At 46.3% G+C, this 9,094-nt stretch overlaps 2 pseudogenes; one reads left to right on the plus strand and one right to left on the minus strand.

Annotated features, from left to right (window-relative positions):
* Positions 1-4,568: 4,568 nt before the first annotated feature.
* Positions 4,569-6,559, minus strand: LOC116551124 (annotated as a pseudogene).
* Positions 6,560-6,901: 342 nt separating this feature from the next.
* LOC116551191 lies at positions 6,902-8,857 on the plus strand (annotated as a pseudogene).
* The last annotated feature ends 237 nt before the right edge of the window (positions 8,858-9,094 follow it).

A 9,094-nucleotide genomic window follows, 5' to 3' on the forward strand; every position in this document is an offset into this window, starting at 1 on the left:
GGAGTAAGCAGAAGGATTAAGAGGTTCCAGACCATCTTGATCTTCAATGGGGGATACAGTCATTGGTAGAAGAGATCTTACAAGTCAGAGAGAAAGACGGAAATAGAAGAAAGTGCCAGTGCTGAGTTGGCTCCTGCAGAAAATTTCAGAACCCTTGAGTTAGCATTAAAAACTCTGAAACATCTATTGTGGATGTGAGGTGTTACAAGAAAGAAATGAGGTAAGAGCAGGAAGAATTACAAGCTCTGCTTATGTTGTCAAGGGAATTATACTGCGCATTTTTAGGAGTCTTAAGACAAATTACTTTTACATTACAGAAATATACTGTTTTTAAAATGTCATATTTTTGATGTGATCTTTGTGCCAGACTAGCCACATAAAAGCTAATTTGAAGACTGATTATATTTTACACCAATTCCTTCCATTTTTTTTCTATTTCGAAAACTTTTCTATTATGAAGTACATTATAAACTTAGACCTATATAAAATACACAAATAAGTAGATGTGTAAATTATCAGTTTTTTCCTATAAAACATTAGATATTAATTTCTATTAAAGCATAACTTTTACAAATATATAACCAGTTTTTGAAAATTAAAAATGAATCTTCTTTCCTTTGTCAGTGGATAACAATTTTAAAAGAAAACTTGGTGAAATCAACTGTCACTTAAAGTTAGCTTTTTGAGCTATGAAGAGCTTCCACATATCAGATTTTAGATTGCTTTAACTATTGCCCAATGTAATCAATTGAAGAGGGAACTGATTCAACCTCCTTTTTAAAAAAAAAAAAAAAAAAAAAAAAAAAAAAAAAAAAAGCTAAGGATCCTACTCCCAGATTTTGAAAGGTAAATGGTGAAATAGAGTTATAAAAGTTTCCAATTTTCTTTCTTTGCCTAAATGTGTTGAATCAGACCCCTCTTCAATTGATTGTACAGCAGCTCTGAAAAGGTGTACCAATTGCAAGGGATTTTTTTTTTCTTTAAAGATGCTCTGCAAGGCAGTCTGCTCCTTATCTTCAAACCACAATCAAGAGTTAAGGAAACTATTATCCAGGCCAATTCTTGTTACATTATCTTTTCATTCCTCATTTTCAATAGTACCTTTTTGGCTTTAATTTTTTGACCAAGAACACCACAACTATTACCCTGATTATAATGTATAAGAAAGACAATAAATATATAATTCTTTGTATATGCCTAAATATAAATAAATGCATTTCAGGATGTCAGCCAAGGTATTAAATATTTTAATAATTTTTATTTAAATTTATATATTTAAATTGCACATTGAGTTGCATATGTCAATAATTAAGTTGCATATATCATGCTATTTTCTCATTTTTCTTAATGTACACTGCTTTTAATCACTTACATTTCTATACAATTTATATTTCATTAGAAAAATATTAATGATACTTTTATAATCAAAATATATAGGAACTTTATGTCTATTAAGAAAATAAATGAGTATATTTTCTCAACCTTCTTCATGTAAAATATTGCAAAATGATCTCTTTCATTTTCTTGCATGTGTTATCATTCAACACTTACATAGCATGTATTTTCTAACCAACCACTGCTTTAATAACTAATGTTTCTGGAAATCTCCCAGATACACAGGGACTTATGAAATTACTAACAGAAGTTGTACAGTTTTGACTTTTCTTATTTAGATCTGTTCTGTATCATCATTTATATCTTTTCATCTTTGCTGTACTTTACCCATTAGTTTGAGCAATAAAGTTTCAAGAATCCTTTTCAGTGTACCTGACTGGCAAAGTTTAGATATTTTCAAGCACACAGTTTTTTCTGTCAGTCCATTTAAAAGATACAACTAAGCATTCATACATATTTTAAAAAAATTATTTATTACCAAGAATGATGTAAATGAGAATAAGAAAATTAGCCATTATGATCACTGTAGGACTCCTTACATAGTTCACACAAAAGTTGATGTAACCCTCATGTGGATAGTGAAATAGCAGACATATTCCTATGTAATTACTAAAAGCAGCAGTTTTAGAAGGATATCAGAAATTTTTAATACTAAATGAAGCTCTATATAAAAATTTTGCAAAAATTTGTATTAATCCAAAGACATAATGATGGTACCAAACAAATTCACGTTCTTAGTTTTCATTTTGTTAATCTATTTTTTAGTAATAAAGTCTGGCTTCCAAGAATCCAATACACAGACTTATGATGTGTATAAATTCAACAAAAACATGCTCTATTTATACCTCTATTTTAGTAAAAAGCTTAATATTATTAGTCAGTGTTATCCCTCCATATATGCTTGTGTTTCATTAATTCTAACCTATGTGATTTCTATATGATCACAATGGCTAAGAAATGAACTTTCTAACAATGTATTACATTCGCAACATTTTCTAAGATGGTAGATTTTGTGTCATCACTATAAAGAAAAACATATGAGGTAATGCATTTTAATTAGTTATATTTAGCATTCCACACTGTAGACATATTTCAAAACAAATGTAGCTAATATATAAAATTTTTATTTGCAAAGTGAAAAAACAGAAAATAAATAATAAATGTAAACCTGTTGTGATAATTTAGAAAGCTCAATTTAATTAAGCACATGAAGAAAACGAACAAAGTCCTGAAAAGCCTTATATGTACAATTTCAGAATGAAAATTAGACTTTCTAAGAAGAAACAAAATTGCAGTTGGAGTGAGTTAGTATGGAGAAGATAATCATAAAGAGAGAAATTAGAACAGCAATACTGCTTTCAATTAAAAGGAGGGGTGATTAAGGTATATATTTTATTACAAAGCACTTCATTATAGAAAACAAAAAATACACATAAACAAAAAGTAGACAATTAAAAATATAAACAATCCAACTTTTACATAATAACTTTGTATCAACTGACTATTGTAAATATAGGCTTAATAACTTCATTAACACTAGATATTCTCATTTAAAATATTTACCAATTTTATAGTTGAAATGGTACCTCATTGCCATTTTAAGTTATTTGAATAATAAATTACTTCTTTTCTCATTAAAAATGCATTTTCTATAGTAATATCTAGAATGCATATCCAAATCTCCAAATATTGGAGTAGAGCTGATCTTGGCAGATCATAACAATTGTTAAGGCCTTATGGGAATCCATCATTGTTTACTGGTATAAAGAATAATACCACTAACAAAATAATAGAATTCAAGTAGAACTAGATACATATTAAAATGTGTCTTATTTGGATTCTGGAATTTGGTGATGTAGGGTTCCTCAAAACCCACTGCTTTCTTTCTGTGTCCTGACCAAGAAACACAATGCTTTGACGGCTCTGTGACTTAGTGCATGTTTTAACCATCAGGCTGAACCCAAGCTGGAGCCTTAAACACATCCAGGCCCTGATAAAGGTGTCTAAGCGGTTGCTCAAAACACTGAAGGAGATTGGTCCCATTGGTTCTGAGCCAAATTCCTTAAACCTGCATATAAATTCTTGTCCCGACCACCTCGCTATGGACTCACCTAGGTAGAACAACCTTTCTCTGTTCATCATGAATATGCTACATCTCTCTGTATAAGTTCTCTTAATAAATGCTTTGGAATTATGACACTGGTGTTTAGCGCTTCCTTCTTTGTAATCCCAACCGGCCCCATCTCAGGAGAGTTTGGGACACTCTTACGTGGGAACTCCTTTGCCACAGCCTTTGGAGCAACTCCAACTGCAGGTTCAGGGAGAGGAAGCAGGGTAGCATAAGGTGGTGCTATAAATAGTTTGGATGGAAAGAAGCCATTAGCTAAGAGCTTTTCTTTTCTTTTTTTTAACAAAATATATTCATCTTTCTTGGAACTAAAAAATAAATCTATGTACAAAACAGGAAGACATCAGGCTCCTGCCACCCAATCCCAACCCTCTGCAGATTTCCTCCGGGATGCTCCGCGATGGGCTGGACCTCTGGGAGGTTCCCAGAGGGTCGGAAAGGTGGTCCTGCTCTGATCCGGACCAGTTTGGTCAGGAAGAGGGCGGGACTCAGGATGCTCATAGGCTGGGGGCGGAATTTCGTGTCCCAGACTCTGGATAGGAAAGAGAGGAAGCTAGATTTCCAAATTCTAGAGCAGGACTAAAGTTCTTTGGGGGCAGGGGGCTTGGATTCACAAGATATGGAATTCTGAAGTGCAGAAACATAGTCCTAGAGACTGAGTAGGGTCCTAGGCTCCCAGGCTGGAGGAGGAACCAGTGCTCGTTAGGTTAAGGATGAAACCTCAGCTACTACGAGCTCGGAGCAGCCAGCCCTGAGTAACGTTGGTCTGGCTCTAGGTGAGCAGCTCCGTTCTGAGGAGGAGCTTGGGTTTCCTCGGGTTGAGCCTTTAAAGATAATTAGGACCCAGGGTGAGGTTTCCATTGGCTGGCTGGGATTCTGGGAAGAGACCTATATTCTAAAGACTGGGGCAGGGCCCTGGGTTCTGAGCTGGAGAAAATCGTGGGTTTGATGCAGACTGTACTCGGGACCTGGAGCCTTGGGTTCGGGTAGGGGTGAGGCCTGTCCCCCTTGGGCTAGGGTACAGCATGGGCTCAGGGTGGGGGGACTAAGGGCGGGGCCTGGGTCCCCACAGGTGGTCCGAAGTCCCCAGTAGTTCAGAGGACTTTGCACTGCCGCTTGAGGAGAGAGTGTATTCACTAGGGGTGGACATCTTCTGCTTCTTCATCTGCACTTGCGACTGCGCCGTGAGTTGCAGCTTGATGGCGCTTGAGTTGACCTTGGTGGCCACCAGCAGCTCCTTCATGCCCTTCATCTTCTCGCTCTGGAAAGTGAGCACTGGAACCTCCGGCGGTGGTGATGCTGCGGGTGCTGGTGCCTGAGCCGTGCTGCCACCTTCAGGGCCTCGGGCTGTGCTGGGGACTGTCCCGGGGGTTTCCAGGGGCGGGGGAGGGAGGGAGGTCCTGACACCACACCCTGGCTGGCGCCCGGGCCCTTGTCCAGTGCTGGCTTCTTGGGGGGCGGGGGCTCCTCTGGCTTGGACTCCCGCCGTGGGCCCTGCCACCGGCCTTCCTGGGCTTCCTCAACCCACAGCTGCTCTGCCTCAGCCGCCTCGGCCTCCCGGCTCACTATGCACACCTTCTGCCGCACCTGTCCCTTGAAACGGCCTAGAGACTGCACTGGGAAGGTGGCCCAGCCCACATGCAGCACAGGCGTGGGACTGCCCTCCTCCCATTTGCAGATCCTGTCATAGAATCGCAGCAGGTGGGCAAAGCACTCAGGGTCCTGGAGGGCAGAATCTTGGATCTGGGTACCCTGGCTCTGCTCCCCCGGCTGCTCCACGCCGGCCTCTAGCAAACTGGCTGCCTCCTTCAGCAGGTTGGGGATGACATCATTGGCTACTTCAAAGAACTCCTTGTGGATCTTCTCGTCTTCCCAGCAGTAGTTGTAGTCCTGCATGACAGTGGCCGTGTCAGCTCAGGCCTGCAGGGCTTCGCACACATTTTGGTTGAGACAGTGGTAGCCAGCCAAGTACATGCAGGGGTAGATGTGTTCATCCCGATAGTAGGTTTTGGCTGAAGCAATGCCCTTATGGTAGAGGGTGAGTGGGTCTGGCCGGCCAAGAGTAGGCTCCAGACCCTCTAGATTTTCCAGGTTCCCTAAGGCCATGGGGTACCTTTCCAGATGTCCCAGGTCATAGAGCAGCCAGAGCAGCTTCTGCTACACCTGCAGCAGCTCCAATGAGTCAATATGCAGGTCAATGGAAGAGCTGATGGCACACACCATGAACGCCACCTCCATCTTGTGTTCACAGTGCATGTATGATACTTTCAGGTACAGCCAGCTCCGCTCAGCCACACCAGCATTGACTGTCTGGACCTTGTGGTTCTTATTGCCCTTGCCATGCCGGGTGACCTCAGCTGTCTGCTCCCCATTGGGCCCAAACACTACCCAGGCATGACTGTCAGACAGGGAGAGGAGGACATCCCGGAGACCCAAGGCCTGGCAGACCCCAACCACGGCAAAGGCCACACTGGAGCTGTCAAATTTAGTGCTTGTGATAAAGCTGAAAAGGGACTGGATGTGGGCCCAATCCTTGAAGTAGGAACTGCTGAGGCTGTTCCATATAACATTGGAGACCTTCACCAGCTCACGGCTGGAGACACCTCCCGCTGGAGGGTAGAGGGATAAGTCGACGGCACCTCAGATCTGGGCGGTGAAACGGGCATAGAGGGCAGCGATGATGGACAGGTCGGCCACGGGAAAGTAAGTGAGACCTCCAGGAGGGTAAGGGGTGAGGCTGGGCTGGAAGGTAAGCTCGGGCACGTTGGTGGGGATGATGCAGTTGACAGCCAGAAAATGCTCCACGAAGCCCAGCACCAAGGAGAGGAGCACCAAGTCGGGCTCCTCTCGGCCCCACTCGGCAGCAAACATGGACATCACGTAGTCAATGGAGCGCAGGGGGAACAACGTCTTCTGGGCGGCCTTCAGCCCCATGGCGGCGGGGGTGGGCGGCAGCCAGCTTCCCGTCTTTTGTCTGTGTGACCCCTCAGCCAAGGCCGCAGACCCTTTTTGTCCCCCACAATTCCGGGACTCCCGGTCCCAATGAAATGCGTCCCAAGGACCCCGCTGATTATCCCCAATGGCCACCCCACTCCCTCTCTACGACTGTGCCCCCGGAGCCCTAGGTTCCGTCCAGAAAGCGCACCCAGGCCAAGCCCCCAAACCCCAAGGAGAGTCCGGGCCTCGGTCTCCAGTGCCCACCTCCGCTTACATCCCACACAAGGCCCCTCAAGCTCCTGTGGACAACTACGTGGTGCCTGTACTGCACCCTTGACCAATACAATGGACATTTTTAGCACTTAAAATTAATTTTAAAAAAAGAAAAAAAGAAAAGTACCTCCCGTCCCGTCCCGGCCACGCACACCTGCTCTGGCCACGATGAGCTTCTTCCGCGCGGATGCGCTGCTGGGCGTCCCTTTCGCGCTGCTGCACAGCGGCGGCAGCCTCCACTACGCGCTGGGTCAGGGCGGCGCAGGCAGGACGTGCTCGGCCTCCGGCTCCTGCAGCGGCTTCCACTCTTGGAGGTCTGTGAGCTCCATGTCCGCCTCGTCCAGCCTCTTCCACGGCGCAGGCGCCCCCTCGAGCACCGAAACGCTGGACACGCTGAGCAACTAGCCGGAGGGCTACGTGGTGGCAGCGGCCGCGGCGCGCAGTGAGAAGGAGCAGCTGTAGGCGCTGAACGACCTTTTTTGCGGGCTACGTTGACAAGGTGAGGCAGCTGGAGGCGCACAACCGCAGCGTGGAGGGCGAGGCGGCGGCGCTGCGGCAGCAGCACGCAGGCCGCGCCACAATGGGCGAGCTGTACGACCGCGAGGTCCGCGAGATGTGCGGCGCCGTGTTGTGCCTGGGCTCGGCGCGCGGTCTGCTGCGACTGGAGCAGGAGCATCTGCTCGAGGACATCTCACACGTGCGCCAGCGCCTCAACGACGAGGCCCGGCAGCGTGAGGAAGCCAAGGCGGTGGCTCGCGCGCTTCGTTTAGGAAGCCCAGGCGGCGCGCGTGAACTGTAGGAGAAGGCGCAGGCGCTGTGGGAGCAGTGCGGCTTCCTGCGGCGCCACCACCAGGAGGAGGTGGGCGAGCTGCTCCGCCAGACCCAGAGCTGCGCCTCCGGGCAGGCGCAGGTACAGGCAGAGATACTGGACGCCCTCAAGTGCCACTTGACGTCGGCGCTGCGCAAAATCAGTAGAGGCCAAGTCTCCAGAGAAGGCCAAGTCCCCAGCAAAGGAAGAGGCAAAGTCACCGGCTGAGGCCAAGTCCACAGTGAAGGAAGAAGCAAAATCTCCAGCTGAGGTCAAGTCCCTGGAAAAGGCTAAGTCCCCAGGGAAGGAGGAAGCAAAATCTCCAGCTGAAGTCAAGTCTCCTGAGAAGGCCAAGTCCCCAGTGAAGGAAGAAGCAAAGTCCCCTGAGAAGGCCAAGACTCTTGATGTGAAGTCTCCAGAAGCCAAGACTCCAGCAAAGGAGGAAGCAAAGTCTCCTGCAGACAAATCCTCCGAAAAAGCCAAAAGTCCTGTCAAGGAGGAGGTCCAGTCCCCAGAGAAGGCGAAGTCTCCACTGAAGGAGGGTGCCAAGGACCCTGAGAAGGAGATCCCAAAGAAGGTAGAGGTGAAGTCTCCAGTTAAGGAGGAGAAGGCCCAGGAGGTGAAAGTCAAAGAGCCACCAAAGAAGGCAGAAGAAGAGAAAGCTCCCACCATGCCAAACCAGAGAATAAGGACAGCAAGAAAGAGGCGGCACCCAAGAAGGAGGCTCCAAAGCCTGAGGTGGAGAAGAAGGAACCTGCTGTCGAAAAGCCCAAAGAATCCAAAGTCGAAGCCAAAAAGGAAGAGGCTGAAGATAAGAAACATGCAGCCGCCCCAGAGAAGGAGGCTCCTGCCAAGGTGGAGATGAAGGAAGATGCTAAACCCAAAAGGAAGACAGAGGTGGCCAAGAAGGAACCAGATGATGCCAAGGCCAAGGAACCCAGCAAACCAGCAGAGAAGGAGGCGGCGGTGGCAGCGGCAGCGGCAGCACCGGAGAAAAAAGATACCAAACAGTTGAGAAGGCCACCGAGGCCAAGAAGCCTGAAGAGAAACCCAAGACAGAGGCTAAAGCCAAGGAGGATGACAAGACGCTCTCAAAGGAGCCCAGCAAACCTTAGGCGGAAAAGGCTGAAAAACCCTCCAGCACAGACCAAAAAGACAGCAGGCCTCCAGAGAAGGCCACAGAAGACAAACCACCAAGGGGAAGTAAGGCAGGGAGAAAGAAACGTCCGGAGCAGCCAAAGAGATTCAGAAGGGTCCCGGAGCTCAAGGATCAGGGTAACGTAATTTTCACTTTTTCTCTCTTTATGTAAGAAGAAACGGCTTAGGTGGCGGGGGCTCCTTCTTCAAACAGGAATTTCTGTTAGTTATATGTTAGCAAGAGAGGGCAACCCCAGCCCCCTGCCCCCACACCCTCCCCAGGTGATAGACAATTATATTATGGTAGCTTATGTAGCTGAATGTGATATATGCTGAATGCCACACGTAAACACTTGATTATAAAAACTGCCCCGCTTTTCCAAATAAGTGCATTTATTTCCACTATGTGCAACTGA

The sequence above is a fragment of the Sapajus apella genome, unplaced genomic scaffold (genome assembly GCF_009761245.1).
Source record: "Sapajus apella isolate SASKATOON/1434 unplaced genomic scaffold, GSC_monkey_1.0 scaffold9, whole genome shotgun sequence".
Lineage (NCBI taxonomy): Eukaryota > Metazoa > Chordata > Mammalia > Primates > Cebidae > Sapajus > Sapajus apella.